Genomic DNA, 20376 nt, shown 5'->3' with positions numbered 1-20376 from the left:
GCGCTTAGAAGAGGCCTCCCCGGTGAAGATAGCAGCCCGGAACCACTATCCCACCGGACCTAATCACTAATCACCGAAGGGCATGCTGGGAGATGTAGTTATGCAACAGCTGGAGGTACCCAACTACAATTCCCAGCATGCCGAGACAGCTGTTTGCTTTCTGGGCATGCTGGGGATTGCAGTTTTGCAACATCTGGAGAGCTACAGTTTTTAGACCACTACACAGTGATCTCCAAACTGTGGACCTCCAGATGTTGCAAAACTACAACTCTCAGCATGCCCAGACAACAAACAGCTATGTGGGCATGCTAGGAGTTGTAGTGTAGGGAAGATCTGGAGGGATGTAGTTTAGAGACCACTGTATAGTGGTCTCAAACTGCAGCCCTCCAGCTGTTGCAAAACTACATATTCCAGCATGCCCAAACAGCTGTCTGGGCATGCTGGGAGTTGTAGTTTTGCAACATCTGGAGGGCTACAGTTAGAGACCACAGTCTCAGACTGTAGCCCTCCAAATCAACTTACCGGCTTCTGTAGGATCCCGGGAGCCGTCCTCTTCAGAAGCACGTGACGCCGCCCGCCGATCAACGTCGCCGCTGCCTCCGGACGGGTAAGTGGACGTCGGCACCCGGTCCCCTTCGGTTCCCCGTTCTGCCCCGCCTATTGTGGGTGGGCAGGACTGGGAAAACGAAAGTTAACCCCCCCGCCCCCGGTCTGCTATTGGTTGTCGCCTCTGACGATCAATAGCAGACCAATAGCAGGGATAGGAGGGGTGGCAACCCTAACAACCCACTCCTATGCCTACAGGGGGATCGTGGGTGTCTTAGACAACCGCGATCCCCCTTCTATTCCGGGTCACCGGGTCACAATAGACCCGTATGACCCGGAATCGGCGCAAATCGCAAGTGTGAATTCACTTGCGATTTGCGCCGATTGCCGATTGGGGGGGGTCTGATGACCCCCCTGGGCATTTGCGCGGGGTGCCTGCTGATTGATATCAGCAGTCACCCCGGCCCGGTCCCCGCCCGGCGCGTGGCGGGACTGAAATTCCCACGGGCGTATGGATACGCCCTTGGTCCTTAAGTACCAGGACGTCAAAGCTTATCCATACGCCCTAGGTCCTTAAGTGGTTAAACACTAACCTTGAGGTTGGGGAAATTTGCCAGATTTGTAAATTATTTCTATTTAAAAATCTTAATCCTTCCAATACTTAGCAGCTGCTGTATTCTACAGAGGAAGTTATTTTCTTTTTGGATTTCTTTCCAGTCTGACCACAGTGCTCTCTGCTGACACCTCTGTCCATGTCAGGAACTGTCCGGAGTAGGAGAAGTTTACTATGGAGATTTGCTCCTACTCACAGAGAGCACTGTAGTCAGACCGAAAAGAACTATACAACTTCCTCTATAGCATACGGCAGCTGATAAGTACTGTAAGGATTAAGATTTTTAAGAAGTAATTTACAAATCTGTTTAACTTTCTTGCACCAGTTGATTTAAAAAAATAAAATAAAAAAATGTTTTCCCCCGGAGTACCCCTTTTACGTAACACCTGTAAATTCTGCACTACGAATATCAGCAGCCACTGAAGAGAGAGGTCATCCAACAACTGAAGTCCCAAAAAAATCTGCCACTAAATCCCTCAAGCAACCGTTCAGCCCCAGTCCAGAACCATCTGACCGGACCACAGGGACCAGTGTGGAGGAGAACAGTGTCCAGGCTGTAAAATAGAAGAACACTGGAGCAGCCAGATACACTGACTCTAAGGCTGAGCCTCATACTTCTACCGAAGCTGCAGAGTTATAGGGGAACTGTAATAATGAAAGTACTACAACCCCCAGTGTGGTCAGTCTGTGCCCCCCTAAGGGTCAGGGTTGGAGGAGGCACAGGTTGAAAAGACACACTACAATGGGAGTTGTAGTACTGTAGTTGTTAAAGAAAAAAAAGATGTTTTCATCAGGTTGCCCATAGCAACCAATCAGATTACTTCTTTCATTCTTGAGAAGACCTCTGAAAAATAAAAGAAATGATCTGATTGGTTGCTAAGAGCAACTGGACAAACATTTCCTCTCCACAGGTACATTTCCCCGATTGTCTTCATATTTAGGATGAGAATCTACTGACAAAGTGAGTAGCCAACCATTTCTGGGCATAAAACTCTGTAAGAGACAGCAGTCTGGGGGCGTCTGTGGTGGACATGAAGGAAGGGGGGGGGTCCAGGGAAATTGAGATTTGACGTCTGCAGCGAGCGCTTCTCACTGAGCGACGGGTCTCATCCCAGGTATTGCAGGGGGACCCCCCACGATCAGCTACTTATCACATAAACCATGGATAGGGGATAAGTTAATTTTTGCCATAGTTCTCCTTTAATTGGCCAGAACACACCCAAAATCGGTCCCAGCCAAATATTGCTTCGTGTCCTGTCATTTCTCCCAGCTGTTCTTTTTCTACTTGCTTGTAAGGCATGCCTACACTCTCTAATTCCTTAAAGTGGTACTCCGCCCCTAGATATCTTATCCCCTACCTTAAAGATAGGACAAAAGATGACTGATCACTGGGACCCCCGCGATCTTCATGCAGCACCCGGCGTTCCAAATAATATATTTAGAACTCTGGGTTCTCGTGGTGCGGGTCGTGACCTCCCGCCACGCCCTTTCCATTTATGTCTATGGGAGGTGGTGTGATGTCACAAGAAGGTGTGGCATGATGTCACGAATCCCACCACAGGAACCAGTGATCTAAACATACTATTTAGAATTTTGGTTGCTGCATGGAGATTGCTGGGGTCCCAGCAGCAGGATCCCCTTGATCAGACATCTTATCCCCTATCCTTTACATAGGGGATAAGATATCTAGAGGCGGAGTACCCCTTTAAGGGACAGTTCATGTACCCAAAAGTTGATCCTTTGCAACCGTATGACCCCTAGCAAGTTCCCTGCATGAGTCCCATTCATCAGAAAAAGGCTTGTGCATGGAACTTGCTGGGTGTTCTACGTTTGCCTCATAAGCTGCACCACCCAGCACCAGTTGCCTCTCTCTGCACCACATTATGCAGATCGTGCAGGAGAGCAGCTTTGGTCATCCATGTTTTGCTAACTCTATTTTCACACACAGAAATAAATTAATGAGTCGAGCAAGTCAAAGAACAGTTTAAAAAAAGGGGAACTTTATTTATTATTTATTAAAATGTTTGTGTAGGGGATTTTTTGTAACCTCCCATCACTCACAAAGAGCGTACAGTAACTAATACTCAGGACAGGAAAAACCTCCAGAGGGGAGGAAACCTGTAGGGAATCCATGGCTACTGTATGGCCCTTCCTCTGGGCATACTAAAGGAGGTTACCTCTATAATTTGGGCAAATGTTTCTGTGTATGTGCATGATTCCTAGGCCTGTGCCTTCATCCAACGTCTTGCTGTAGGTCCCGAAATGCTACTCCATGTCCTGGAAATAGTGCATCTAAGATAGGGGACAAAAAAGATAGATTATTTACATGTTTATCATAGAAATACACATGGAACTGCAATAAAGACCTTTTGGACAAAACAATGTAACACTTACCAGTCACAGTCATGTGCATGACTTTGCATTCCCGTGTCCCTACACAGTGTCCAGCACCGGCCCCTCACTGATGAACAGGACCAGTGTTATTTCTGGGGCTATGCCTTCATCCAACGTCTTGCTGTAGGTCCGGAAATGCTACTCCATGTCCTGGAGATAGTGCATCTAAGATAAGAAAAAAAAGATAGATTATTTACATGTGTATCATAGAAATACACATGGAACTGCACTAAAAACCTTTTGGACACAACAATGTAACACTTACCAGTCACAGTCATGTGTATGACTTTGCATTCCCGCGTCCCTACACAGTGTCCAGCACCGGCCCCTCACTGATGGAAAATGAACAGGAGCAGTGTTATTTCTGCTCAGTGCTGCTCTTTGGTGGACAATGGTTATGACATCACATGTGTGACACGCTGTTACCTCCTGGGAGTTCTATTTCAGTAGTGCTGCTCTCTGATTGGCTGAAAATCAAAAAAGCTTTCTAATATATTCTGTATGACTGTTATCTAAGGTTTTTGACAAATTTTATTAAAATGGCGCCACTCCCTGTGGGTGCGTTATATTTGTTTCTCCTAACCAGACATTCTGTATAAGTAATATCATTTGGTGGCCCCAACAGCCTCGGCCCATAGGTTTCTTACATAGATCAATGCTACTCCGGTAGGCTCAATGAGCAGCGCTGGCCGCCGGGACGTCTGACGAGTGACGTCCCTGACGTTGCGGTCTGGAACGAAGGATGTCACTAGTCATACGTCCCAGCAGCCATTGATTTAAAGTGGTCGTGGCTCCTGCTGCCAGTTCAAGATCAGACACCATGGCCCTAGATTGACATACTGCAACACCGATCCCCTGTGGCTGCCTACCTGTTGCAAAACTACAACTCTCAGCCTTCGGCTGTCAGGGCATGCTGGGAGCAGGGGCGGATCCAGAGTCGAGTCTCGGGAGGGGCGCTATTAGAGTATTTTGTGTTGGCGGACAGAAGATTACGGAACTTACAATATTATTAAATGTATCATACAGTCCTAACCTTGTTTAAGACTCTTAGGCCGTGCTCATATGTCAGAAAAATAATCATATATACCAATTGCCACAGAATGGGAAAGTGCTAAGGCTCTATAGTGAGGAGAATACGCAGTGATATCAGTGACTACAGGTGACGTCTTATCATTGTGTATTCTCCTCACTATAGAGAAGACGTCACCTGTAATCACTGATATCATTGTGTATTCTCCTCACTATAGAGATCAGTGATTACAGGTGACGTCTTCTCTATAGTGAGGAGAATACACAATGATATCAGTGATTACAGGTGACGTCTTCTCTATAGTCTTTCCTTATCTAATTCAGATGGTACATACCGCCAGGATTTGTTCCAGCTAAATCTTCTCTCTGCAGAACTTGATGCCCAGACGTCTCCTCACTATGCCAATGCATTCTGATCCTCTATATGAAAACAATAATTATTATAATACTGCCAAACACTGTATTCTTTGAATATAATACTGTCACACACCCTCCTAATATAATTCTGACATACTGTACCCCCTGAATATACAACACACTGTACCCTCTGAATATAATACCACCATACACTGTACCCTCTGAATATAATACTACCACACACTGTGCCCTCTAAATTTAATACTACCAAACACTGCACCCTCTGAATATAATACTATCACACGCTGCACCCTCTAAATATAATACTATCACACACTGTACCCACTGAATATAATACTAACACACACTGTGCCCTCTAAATCTAATACTACCACACAGTGCATTCTCTGAATATAACTTGCTGTGCTGTAACTACCCTCTGAGTAAAATACCGTAATGTATTGTGGCCCCTAAAAAACGTACCACCCCAGAAATTCCTCACAATATACACTATACTTCTGAAAGGCAAAACACTCTGTGCCTACACATATAGTAATAATGCCCCATCTTGTGCCCCTACATATAATATGACCCGTCCTGTTCCCCCACATAATAATGCCCTCTGTGCTGTGCCCCTCACATAGAATGCTCCTGTCATGTGCCCCACACATTTAATGCCCCCTGTGCTGTGCCCTTCACATATAATGCCCCCATTCTTTGCCCCTCACATATAATGCATCCATCATGCGCCCCTCATATATAAAGCCCCCATCATGCGTCCCGCACATATAATGCCCTTATCATGCGCCCCTCACATATAATGCCCCCTGTGCTGTGCCCTTCACATATAAAGCCCCATGTCCTGTCCACTCAGGGGGCATTATATGTGAGGGGCACAGCACAGGGGGCAATATATGTGAGGGGAACAGCACAGGGGGCAATATATGTGAGGGGAACAGCACAGGGGGCAATATATGTGAGGGGCACAGCACAGGGGGCATTATAAGTGTGGGGTACATAACAGGGGGCATTATATCATATAATGCCCCCCTGTGCTGTGCCCCACACATATAATGCCCCCTGTGCTGTGCCCCACACATATAATTTATATTTGTGGCACAGCACAAGGGGCATTATATGTGAGGGGCACAGTACAGGGGGCATTATATGTGAGGGGCACAGCACAGGGGGCATTATATGTGAGGGGCACAGCACAGGGGGGCATTATATCATATAATGCCCCCCTGTGCTGTGCCCCACACATATAATGCCCCCTGTGCTGTGTGCCCCACACATATAATTTATATGTGTTGCACAGCATAGGGGGCATTAGGTGATCGGCACAGCACAGGAGGCATTATATGATATAATGCCCCCCTGTCCTGTGCCCCTCACATATAATGCCCCCTGTGCTGTGCCCCTCACATATAATGTCCCCTGTGTTGTGCCCCTCACATAATGCCCCCTGTGCTGTGCCACACATATAAATTATATGTGTGGGGCACACAGCACAGGGGGCATTATATGTGAAGAGCACAGGACAGGGGGCATTATGTGAGGGGCACAGCACAGGGGGCATTATATGTGAAGGGCACAGGACAGGGGGCATTATGTGAGGGGCACAGCACAGGGGGCATTATATGTGAAGGGCACAGGACAGGGGGCCCCCTGTCATGTGCTCTTCACATATAATGCCCCCTGTGCTTTGCCCTGCAGACCAGGGACGTGCACAGACATTTTGGAGGGCAGGGGCTCAAGTAAAAAAGAGGGCACTTTTCATAATTTAAAAAACGTCTGCCAGACTTAATGGGCAGATGTGCTGCGGCCCAGGGACACAGTGGACTCCCGCCAGGCTTTCTCGACATTCTTAGCCCCCATAAAAGTTGGTGTTTTTGTAAAATCGAGTCAAGAACAGTTTCTATGAAGGTCTGCCATGTGTATATACACTTTGGCTGTGCTGTCAGTCTTATTTACAGAAAAGATATGACAGCTGCCCTATAATATACTGTATTATAGAGGAGATTTATCAAACCTGTGCAGAGAAAGAGCGGTGCAGTCGCCCATAGCAACCAATCAGATCGTTTTGCGGAAGGATTTTCCTCTGCAAAGGTTTTAATAAATCTCCCCCTATATGCCCCCACCTGAGCTCTATATGACAGAACCCAGCACCCATCACCAATCACCCATCACCCATCCCCAATCACCCAGCACCAATCACCCAGCACCCATCACCCATCCCCAATCACCTAGCACCAATCACCCAGCACCCATCACCAATCACCCAGCACCAATCACCTAGCACCAATCACCCATCACCCATCCCCAATCACCCAGCACTCATCACCCATCCCCAATCACCCAGCACCAATCACCTAGCACCAATCACCCAGCACCCATCCCCAATCACCTAGCACCAATCACCCAGCACCCATCACCCATCCCCAATCACCCAGCACCAATCACCTAGCACCAATAACCCAGCACCCATCACCCAGCACCAATCACCCATCCCCAATCACCCAGCACCAATCACCCAGCACCCATCCCCAATCACCCATCCCCAATCACCCAGCACCCATCCCCAATCACCCAGCACCCATCCCCAATCACCCAGCACCCATCCCCAATCACCCAGCACCCATCACCCATCCCCAATCATACAGCACCAATCACCCAGCACCAATCACCCAGCACCAATCACCCAGCACCCATTACCCAGCACCCATCACCAATCACCCAGCACCAATCACCCAGCACCAATCACCCAGCACCCATCACCCAGCACCCATCACCAATCACCCAGCACCAATCACCCAGCACCAATCACCCAGCACCCATCACCCAGCACCCATCACCAATCACCCACCTTACGCAGGAATCTCCACACAGCTCTGGTTCTTACACTGAAGAGATGGACACCACACTAATATATGCTTACAGTCTACAATATACTAGAGTTGGCAAAAAAAATAATTATAAATATACAAAGATGGCGAGGCATAGCACAGCATACAGGATGGAGGCAGGGAAGCTCCGCCTCCATTGCGCACAAGACTGACTTCGCATACTAGCAATGTGGGGCAATACCTAGAAAATGGAAAGACCAATTTTTGTATACTGCACTGTAACCTAGTGTATTGGGTTTAGTGCGAGTAAACAGCCTGTCAGTTTCCCTTTAATTATATACCGTACCTCCCCTTAATTCCCTATATACTGTGCCACCATTCATCTATTAATTCCCTATATACTGTGCCACCATTAATGAACTATATACTGTGCCACCATTCATCTATTAATTCCCTATATAATGTGCCACCATTCATCTATTAATTCCCTATATACTGTGCCACCATTAATGAACTATATACTGTGCCACCATTCATCTATTAATTCCCTATATACTGTGCCCCTATTAATGAACTATATACTGTGCCACTATTAATGAACTATATACTGTGCCACCATTCATCTATTAATTCCCTATATACTGTGCCACCATTAATGAACTATATACTGTGCCACCATTCATCTATTAATTCCCTATATACTGTGCCACCATTCATCTATTAATTCCCTATATACTGTGCCACCATTCATCTATTAATTCCCTATATACTATGTCACCATTAATGAACTATATACTGTGCCACCATTCATCTATTAATTCCCTATATACTGTGCCACTATTAATTAACTATATACTGTGCCACCATTCATCTATTAATTCCCTATATACTGTGCCACTATTAATGAACTATATACTGTGCCACTATTAATGAACTATATACTGTGCCACCATTCATCTATTAATTCCCTATATACTGTGCGACCATTCATCTATTAATTCCCTATATACTGTGCCACCATTAATGAACTATATACTGTGCCACCATTCATCTATTAATTCCCTATATACTGTGCCAACATTAATGAACTATATACTGTGCCACTATTATTTAACTATACTGTGCCACCACTAAGGGTGCATTCACACGTGCGTATTTTCTGCTGCAGATCTGCTTTAGCAGATTTCTCTTCCCATTGTCAATGAGAAGCAAAATCTGCAGCAAAAATAGGCACACGTGAACGCACCCTAAGGATCTACACACAGTGCCAGCATACATAAAAATATAATGTTCCAATATAATGAAATATATGCTGTGCTTCCATAAATTCCCTATATACTGTGCTTACATTCCTCTATTAATTCCCTAATAATGTGCTTCATACAATAAATACAAGCACATAACATAAAGGCACATACAGTACATAGGTAATATACACACATACAGTACATAGGTAATATACACACATACAGTGCATAGGTAATATACACACATACAGTACATAGCTAATATACACACATACAGTGCATAGGTAATATACACACATACAGTACATAGGTAATATACACACATACAGTACATAGGTAATATACACACATACAGTACATAGGTAATATACACACATACAGTGCATAGGTAATATACACACATACAGTGCATAGGTAATATACACACATACAGTGCATAGGTAATATACACACATACAGTGCATAGGTAATATACACACATACAGTGCATAGGTAATATACACACATACAGTACATAGGTAATATACACACATACAGTACATAGGTAATATACACACATACAGTACATAGGTAATATACACACATACAGTACATAGGTAATATACACACATACAGTGCATAGGTAATATACACACATACAGTGCATAGGTAATATACACACATACAGTGCATAGGTAATATACACACATACAGTGCATAGGTAATATACACACATACAGTGCATAGGTAATATACACACATACAGTACATAGGTAATATACACACATACAGTACATAGGTAATATACACACATACAGTACATAGGTAATATACACACATACAGTGCATAGGTAATATACACACATACAGTGCATAGGTAATATACACACATACAGTGCATAGGTAATATACACACATACAGTGCATAGGTAATATACACACATACAGTACATAGGTAATATACACACATACAGTACATAGGTAATATACACACATACAGTGCATAGGTAATATACACACATACAGTGCATAGGTAATATGCACACATACAGTACATAGGTAATATACACACATACAGTACATAGGTAATATACACACATACAGTACATAGGTAATATACACACATACAGTGCATAGGTAATATACACACATACAGTACATAGGTAATATACACACATACAGTGCATAGGTAATATACACACATACAGTACATAGGTAATATACACACATACAGTGCATAGGTAATATACACACATACAGTGCATAGGTAATATACACACATACAGTGCATAGGTAATATACACACATACAGTGCATAGGTAATATACACACATACAGTACATAGGTAATATACACACATACAATACATAGGTAATATACACACATACAGTACATAGGTAATATACACACATACAGTACATAGGTAATATACACACATACAGTACATAGGTAATATACACACATACAGTGCATAGGTAATATACACACATACAGTACATAGGTAATATACACACATACAGTACATAGGTAATATACACACATACAGTGCATAGGTAATATACACACATACAGTACATAGGTAATATACACACATACAGTACATAGGTAATATACACACATACAGTACATAGGTAATATACACACATACAGTGCATAGGTAATATACACACATACAGTACATAGGTAATATACACACATACAGTACATAGGTAATATACACACATACAGTGCATAGGTAATATACACACATACAGTACATAGGTAATATACACACATACAGTACATAGGTAATATACACACATACAGTACATAGGTAATATACACACATACAGTACATAGGTAATATACACACATACAGTACATAGGTAATATACACACATACAGTACATAGGTAATATACACACATTTGTGCATAGGTAATATACACACATACAGTACATAGGTAATATACACACATACAGTACATAGGTAATATACACACATACAGTACATAGGTATTATACACACATACAGTACATAGGTAATATACACACATACAGTGCATAGGTAATATACACATATACAGTACATAGGTAATATACACACATACAGTACATAGGTAATATACACACATACAGTACATAGGTATTATACACACATACATAGAGACACTGACACATACATACAACATGGAATATATACTAAAAGATATAGCCAATAGGCACATCATACATACAGGTACACACATACAATCACTCACAGATATACACACACATACATAGATTTACTTGCTCATATATATATATATATATATATATATATATATATACACACACACACACACATATATACATACATACACATACACATACATACACAGACAGATTCACTTGCTCACATATATATACACACACATACATACACACATATATACACACACACATATATACATACACACACATACACACACATATACATACACACATACATACATATATACATACATACACACATACACACATATATACACACACACATATATACATACACACACATACATACACACACACACATATACATACACACATATATACATACACACACATACATATATACATATACATACACACACATACACATATATACATACACACACATACACACATATATACATACATATACATACACACACATACACACATATATACATACACACACATACATATATACATACATATACATACACACACATACACACATATATACATACACACACATACATATATACATACATATACATACACACACATACACACATATATACATACACACACATACATACATACACACATACACACACATACACACATATATACATACACACACATACACACACATACATACATGCATACACACACATACACACATATATACATACACACACATACACACATATATACATACATATACATACACACACATACACACATATATACATACACACACATACACACATATATACATACATACACACACATACACACATATATACATACACAGTGGTGTGGAAATTGAAAAAAAAACTACTTGTCCAAGGGACTAAAGCGGAACACAATCTACTTGTCCCTCAAGAAAATCTACTTGTCCTGGTTGATGAAATAATTTCAACCAAAATAGTCTGATCCCCCCCCACTAGACCACCAGGGATGGATATAAGATCCCTTTAGACACTGCTGACAGCGGTGATCTAATGGGTTAATAGGTGATCGCAGCATGCCAGGCTATTAGCGGAGGGAGAGCTGTAGCTCCTCTTACACCCCAGACAAGCCCAGAAAAGTCTAGATGTAACTTTTTGATCACCTTATAAAACATTTCTCATATGAAGTGACCAAAAATTAGCAATTCTGGACTATTCTTTACATTTACACCGTTCACTGTACGGTTTAATTAACATTATATTTTAATAGTCTGGACATTTCCACATGTAGCGATACCACTTATGTTTATTTTTGTACATTATTTTTATTTAAAGAAAATTGGAAACTTTTATTAGGAAAGGGGCTTATTCACATATATACGCACTTTATAAAATATTTTAATCACTATTTTTCAGTCTCAATAGGGACTTATGTGTTACTGGGGGGGGGGGGGGGGGTTCTGCTTCTCCAGTTTATGTGCTGCATTTTGTGTCAGAAAATGCTGGAAGTTGCATTTAGTTACTAGATAACTACAACACCCAGCATGCCCTGATGCAGCCTATGGCTCTGCAGCTGGGGGATTCTGGGGGTGCAATTTAGTGCGGGTGCCACTAAAAATAAATAAAATTAGATGGCACAACTGCCCTAATGCCCGACGTGACAGTCCGCTCCTACACCCGCCACACACACACCCGCCACTGCACCCCCCCCCAACATCATACATTACATACACTCACACCATACATATACACCATACATATGCACACATCATACATACACCTGCCGCTGCCCCCCCACATCATACATCACATACACACACATCACACTTAGACATTATACACACATCATACATTACATACACATCACACATAGACAGACATCATACACACATCATGCATTACATACACATCACACATAGACATTATACACACATTATACATTACATACACATCACACATAGACATCATACACACATACACTCACACCATACATATCCACCAGTGTTTCCCAACCAGGGTGCCTCCAGCTGTTGCAAAACTATAACTCCCAGCATGCCCAGGGCATGCTGGGAGTTGTAGTTTTGCAACAGCTGGAGGCACCCTGGTTGGGAAACACTGATATACACCATACATTTATATCATATACATCATATACATATACATATCATATCATATATATCATACATATCATATATCATATACATCATATACATCATACATACACCTGCCCCCCATCATACATTACATACACACATCACACATACACTCACACCCTACATATACAACCACCCTTCCTGCCGCCGCCTGTATTCTCGGTCTCCTCACCTGAGCCGCCATGAGTGGACATCAGAGCTGTAGTCCCGGCCGGTGTGAGGTCAGATTTCCGTCCTCCCCCTCCCCCCCTGCTCTGTGTTTTCCCCGTGCAAACAAGCAACCTCCCCGTGGTGGATTAGGTCCTGTGGAGACAGGGGGAGGGGGAGGGATAGAGCTGTGTGCGGGGGATGGAGCTGTGCACGGAGCTGTCTACATCCTCTCTCTCCCCCTGCTGTGTCTTCTGAGCTCCGTCCATCCTCCGGGAGGGGAGATAAGGGGGCTCTGCAGTCAGCTGGAGGCCGCCGCCCCCTCCATACACTCTGAGCGCCGGTGTGAGGTGTAGACTTCCATCGGCTCCTGCGCCTCACACCGACATTAAAGAAAAATAAGGGGGGGGGGAAGTCTGTCTGTCCCTGCCCGATACAGGGCTAAATCTATAAACAATTCACCTGCCCGGCGCCCAAAACTACTTGTCCCGGGCGTCGGGCTATAGGATTTCCACATCCCTGACACACATACACACATAGATACACACATATATACATACATACACATACATACATATACACATAGATTCACTTGCTCACATATATACATACACACACACACTGACATACAATCACTCACATATATACACACACACTGACATACAATCACTCACATATATACATACACACTGACATACAATCACTCACATATATACATATACACACTGACATACAATCACTCACATATATATATACATGCACACACACACACTGACATACAATCACTCACATATATACATATACACACACTGACATACAATCACTCACATATATACATACACACACACTGACATACAATCACTCACATATATACATATACACACACACTGACATACAATCACTCACATATATACATACACACACTGACATACAATCACTCACATATATACACACACACTGACATACAATCACTCACATATATACATACACACACACTGACATACAATCACTCACATATATACATATACACACACACTGACATACAATCACTCACATATATACATATACACACACACACTGACATACAATCACTCACATATATACACACACACACACTGACATACAATCACTCACATACATACATATACACACACTGACATACAATCACCCACATATATACATATACACACACTGACATACAATCACTCACATATATACATATACGCACACTGACATGCAATCACTCACATATATACATACACACACTGACATACAATCACTCACATATATACATATACAAACACTGACATACAATCACCCACATATATACATATACACACACTGACATGCAATCACTCACATATATACATACACACACACACTGACATGCAATCACTCACATATATACATACACACACTGACATACAATCACTCACATATATACATACACACACACACACTGACATACAATCACTCACATATATACATATACACACACACTGACATACAATCACTCACATATATACATACACACACACACTGACATACAATCACTCACATATATACATATACACACACACTGACATACAATCACTCACATATATACATATACACACACTGACATACAATCACTCACATATATTTACAGTTACTTACAGTAAGGCCCCATCCATCCCTCTCTGCACATACATAGAGATAGACACACACACATATATGTATATATATATATATATATATATATATACACACACACTCACATACAATCACTCACATATATTTACAGTTACTTACAGTAAGGGCTGCTTAGACTGGTTTGTGGCCGGACATGTTGTGGGCGGGGCCTCCCTCTGCCTCCTCTGCTCCTGTCTCCTCCGTGTGGAGAGAAGCAAAGAAATGGCAGATAATGACAGGGTGAGTGGCGCCCCCTTGCTGCAGGGAGGGCACAGCACCCTCCATTAAACCACATACAAATCTCCAGCAATGGATCCTTTTTACTTCACTTGTCAGCCTGAGTCTGCACCTCCTTTTGTGAGGGCACTAGAGGGGCAGGTGAGGAAAAGGGCAGGGGCTCCAGCCCCCTTTCACTCCTATGTGTGCACGTCCCTGCTGCAGACCCTCATTAAATATTCCCTTTTCTCTGACCCCCCTCCTCCTAACAGTGGCGCATATCCTGTTTCCATAATCCCCTGGACCCTGAGCATACCCTTACTTACAGTATGCAGGCCGCAGGGACGGGTCCTCCAGGCGCCGGCGCGATGATGTGACGTCATCACGCCGGCCTTTAGTGGATCTCGTCCCCGCAGCTCACACGCTGTGTACTCACAGCGTGTGTGTAAGGTTAGTGCAGTGTTTCCCAACCTTTTTCGGGTCGGGGCACACCTCGGAAATTTTTTTTTTCGCGGGGCACCGCTACCGAGGTTGACGAGCAAAAAAAAAGAGGGAAAAAACGCACTGCACTATATCTATTTATCTGTCTCACTGTCACTCAGTACTTACTGCACTTGTCTCCTTGGAGGACCGGACTATAGTAAAAAAAAAAAAATATATATATATATGAACAAATTCCTATGCACACTGCATATATCTTATCTTGCATATATCTTATTTTCCCCCACATTAGGTTGGCAGTATAGTCCCCACACATTAGGTTGGCAGTATAGTCCCCCCACATTAGGTTGGCAGTATAGTCCCCCCACATTAGGTTGGCAGTATAGTCCCCCCCACATTAGGTTGGCAGTATAGTCTCCCCACATTAGTTTGGCAGTATAGTCCCCCCACATTAGGTTGGCAGTATAGTCCCCCCACATTAGGCCCCGCATAGTCCCCCCACATTAGGCCCCCGCTTAGTCCCCCCACATTAGGCCCCCGCATAGTCCCCCCACATTAGGCCCCCTATAGTCCCCCCACATTAGGCCCCGCATAGTCCCCCCACTTTAGGCCCCGCATAGTCCCCCCACATTAGGCCCCGCATAGTCCCCCCACATTAGGCCCTGCATAGTCCCCCCACATTAAGCCCCGCATAGTCCCCCCACATTAGGCCCCGCATAGTCCCCCCACATTAGACCCCGCATAGTCCCCCCCACATTAGGCCCCGTATAGTCCCCCCACATTAGGCCCCGCATAGTCCCCCCACATTAGGCCCCGCATAGTCCCCCCACATTAGGCCCAGTATAGTCCCCCCACATTAGGCCCCGTATAGTCCCCCCACATTAGGCCCCGTATAGTCCCCCCACATTAGGCCCAGTATAGTCCCCCCCCACATTAGGCCCAGTATAGTCCCCCCCACATTAGGCCCAGTATAGTCCCCCCCCCACATTAGGCCCAGTATAGTCCCCCCACATTAGGCCCAGTATAGTCCCCCCACATTAGGCCCAGTATAGTCCCCCCCACATTAGGCCCAGTATAGTCCCCCCCACATTAGGCCCAGTATAGTCCCCCCACATTAGGCCCAGTATAGTCCCCCCACATTAGGCCCAGTATAGTCCCCCCCACATTAGGCCCAGTATAGTCCCCCCCACATTAGGCCCAGTATAGTCCCCCCCACATTAGGCCCAGTATAGTCCCCCCACATTAGGCCCAGTATAGTCCCCCCACATTAGGCCCAGTATAGCCCCCCCCCACATTAGGCCCAGTATAGTCCCCCCCACATTAGGCCCAGTATAGTCCCCCCCACATTAGGCCCAGTATAGTCCCCCCCACATTAGGCCCAGTATAGTCCCCCCCCACATTAGGCCCAGTATAGTCCCCCCACATTAGGCCCAGTATAGTCCCCCCACATTAGGCCCAGTATAGTCCCCCCACATTAGGCCCAGTATAGTCCCCCCACATTAGGCCCAGTATAGTCCCCCCACATTAGGCCCCGTATAGTCCCCCCACATTAGGCCCAGTATAGTCCCCCCACATTAGGCCCAGTATAGTCCCCCCACATTAGGTCCAGTATAGTCCCCCCCACATTAGGCCCAGTATAGTCCCCCCACATTAGGCCCAGTATAGTCCCCCCACATTAGGCCCAGTATAGTCCCCCCACATTAGGTGCAGTTCCCCCACAAACATACAGCCTTCAGCCATACAGTGTATTACTGAAGGCTGTATGCCTGTGTACTGCCCCACTTCGGTGTTCCGAGCACCACTCCTCCGGTCCGGCTATACAAGTAGGTCCCGGGACCGGAGGAGCGGTGCTCGGAACACCAAAGGTGACGCGCCGCTGGAAACACTTACCAAGTAGACAGCGCGCGTCCTCCTCGCTGCTCCGGTCCTCTGCGATTGTTGCTATGGGTGCACCCATGGGACGTCAGTGACGTCCCTGCGTGCGCTACCTCCCGGCGGTCCCCGCGTTTTTAAAGTAAACTCGGGGCCGCAGGGACTTAGAGGCATCCCTGTGTCCCAAAAGCATCTTTCGGGACACAGAGGTGTCCCGCGGCAAAAACACCCGGCGGGTGTTTTTCCCACGGCACATCTTACACTATGTCACGGCACACTAGTGTGCCGTGGCACAGTGGTTGAAAAACACTGGGTTAGTGAATGGTGGAGCCGGAGCTTACAGCTTCGGCTCCACCATGCTAGGGAGCGGGGGGGCAGCAATCTCGGTGGGGGGGGGGGGGGCAATTGCCCCGTTGCACCCCCCCTGGATCTGCCACTGGCTGGGAGTTGTAGCTTTGCAATAGCTGGACAGACGTCTGTCGAAAGGGGGGAAAAGCACCAGAAATAAAGCAATGTGGGCTTTGAAAAACACCATTTATATGTTGTTTTTAATCACAGCCTAAGCCTAGGAACAAACACAATTCTTGTTTGATGTTTTTTTCTTTTTTTGCAAAAAAAACAAACAAACATCAAAATCTTCCCCCTCATGTCTTTTCTCAGCTATCTTTGTGTTATTTTTGCTAAAAGCACTGGGGGGGGGGGGTGTCTTACAGATTTGTGAAAGAAGCGATCTGATTGGTTGCTATGGGCAACTGGTCCACTTGACCTCTGCACAGGTTTTCATACATCTGTCCCAATGTGTATTATTATTATCATCATCATCATCATCATCATCATTATTATTATTATTATTATAGGAAGTGTTTTTTCTTTGGTGTTTTTTTTCCCTCTGGCTTTTCTAATTACAAGTCATGTGATTCTTTCATCATTTGACTGAAGGATTTCTATAGAAAAAAAATAGTGAGAAAATACCCCCCCAAAAATAAAAAAAAAACATGCTCTCGGCATCCCACAGATTTGATAGCCTAAAAACACCATAAAAGGATGAAGAAACCCCCATTAGTGTCTGGTGTTTCATATTACCCTATTGGTTCCAACCTAACATGTGCCCGCAGCGAGCATGGTGTTTTTTATGACAAACACGCCAAGTGTAATCCCAGCTGAAATGAATGTTTTCACAATAGGTGTGAACAGGCTGCAGGCTGTGTTAGATATATTTGCATAGTTGCGGCATACAGCACGTGCAGCATTTATGTGGCGGCTTTCCGCTGGCATATATGGCTTTCTGTGCTGGTGAATGCAGCGGGCACTTACTGGCGTTTTTTTCCTAGCTGCACAGTTTTGCACCACAACCACTCCGGTTGGGACCAGGCTGACCGATCTAATGACCAAGATGCCGCAGTGAACGGCTTTCTTTCTGTGAAAGTTCTGGCGAACTACAATGCTCAGAAGAGGAGGAGCGCCATTGAGCTTTTGGAAAGAGAATTAGTTTGGAATGGTCAGGGCCATGTGCGTTTACAAAGCCCCCCGTGGTGCCAGAACAGTGGACCCCCCACATGTGACCCCATTTTGGAAACTACACCCCTCACAGAATTTAATAAGGGGTGCAGTGAGTATTTACACCCCACAGCTCGTTGGAACAGTGGGCTGTGCAAATGAAAAATTTAATTTTTCATTTTTACGGACCACTGTTCCAAAAATCTGTCAGACACCTGTGGGGCGTAAATTCTCAATGTACCCCTTATTACATTACGTGAGGGGTGTAGTTCCAAAATGGGGTCACATGTGTCGGGGGTCCATTGTTCTGGCACTATGGGGGCTTTGTAAACACATGTGGCCTTCAATTCCAGACAAATTTTCTCTACAAAATCCCAATGGCGCTCCTTCTCTTCTGAGCATTGTAGTTCACCCGCAGAGCACTTAAAATTCACATATGGGGTATGTTCTTACTCAGAAGAGATGGGGTTACAAATTTTGGGGGGCTTTTTTCCTATTTTCCCTTGTGAAAATGAAAATTTTAGGGTAACACCAGCATTTTAGTGAAAAAATATTTTTTTTTTCATTTTCCCATCCAACTTTAAAGAAAATTCGTCAAACACCTGTGGGGTGTTCATGCTCATTATACCCCTTGTCACGTTCGGTGAGGGGTCTAGTTTCCAAAATAGGGTCACATGTGGGTATTTATTTTTTTGCGTTTGTCAGAACCGCTGTACAATCAGCCACCCCTGTGCAAATCACCAATTTAGGCCTCAAATGTACATGGTGCGCTCTCATTCCTGAGCCTTGTTGTGAGCCCGCAGAGCATTTTTTGCTCACATCTGGGGTATTTCCGTACTCAGGAGAAATTGCGTTACAAATTTTGGGGGTCTTTTTTTCCTTTTACCGCTTGTGGAAATAAAAAGTATGGGGCAACACCAGCATGTTAGTGTAAATTTTTTTAAAATTTTTTTAAAATTACAGGCTGGTGTAGCCCCCAACTTTTCCTTTTCACAAGCGGTAAAAGGAAAGAAAGACCCCAAAAATTTGTAGTGCAATTTCTCCCGAGTACGGAGATACCCCATATGTGGCCCTAAACTGTTTCCTTGAAATACGACAGGGCTCCGAAGTGAGAGAGCGCCATGCGCATTTGAGGACTAAATTAGGGATTGCACAGGGGTGGACATAGGGGTATTCTACGCCAGTGATTCCC

The 20376-nt window shown here is 44.3% G+C and overlaps 1 long non-coding RNA gene across 4 annotated transcripts in view; it reads right to left on the bottom strand.

Moving 5' to 3' along the window:
* Positions 1-3158: 3158 nt before the first annotated feature.
* Positions 3159-20376, bottom strand: part of LOC130368184 (uncharacterized) — a 32347-nt gene continuing 15129 nt past the window's right edge. Inside the window, exons 1-6 of one of the 4 annotated variants that reach the window (XR_008892328.1) lie at positions 13513-13857; positions 4918-5002; positions 3980-4020; positions 3819-3885; positions 3554-3718; positions 3159-3451 (exon numbers count right to left, since the gene is read on the bottom strand). This is a non-coding gene — a long non-coding RNA (uncharacterized LOC130368184). Of the gene's footprint in view, positions 3452-3553; positions 3719-3818; positions 3886-3979; positions 4021-4917; positions 5003-13512; positions 13858-15278; positions 15877-20376 lie in introns of those variants that run through there. The other 3 variants (XR_008892329.1, XR_008892327.1, XR_008892330.1) reach the window with 3 other exon arrangements.

This window comes from Hyla sarda, chromosome 4 (assembly GCF_029499605.1).
Source record: "Hyla sarda isolate aHylSar1 chromosome 4, aHylSar1.hap1, whole genome shotgun sequence".
Lineage (NCBI taxonomy): Eukaryota > Metazoa > Chordata > Amphibia > Anura > Hylidae > Hyla > Hyla sarda.
The sequence above is the reverse complement of the archived record's forward strand: the minus strand, read 5'-3'. Positions and strand labels throughout refer to the sequence as shown.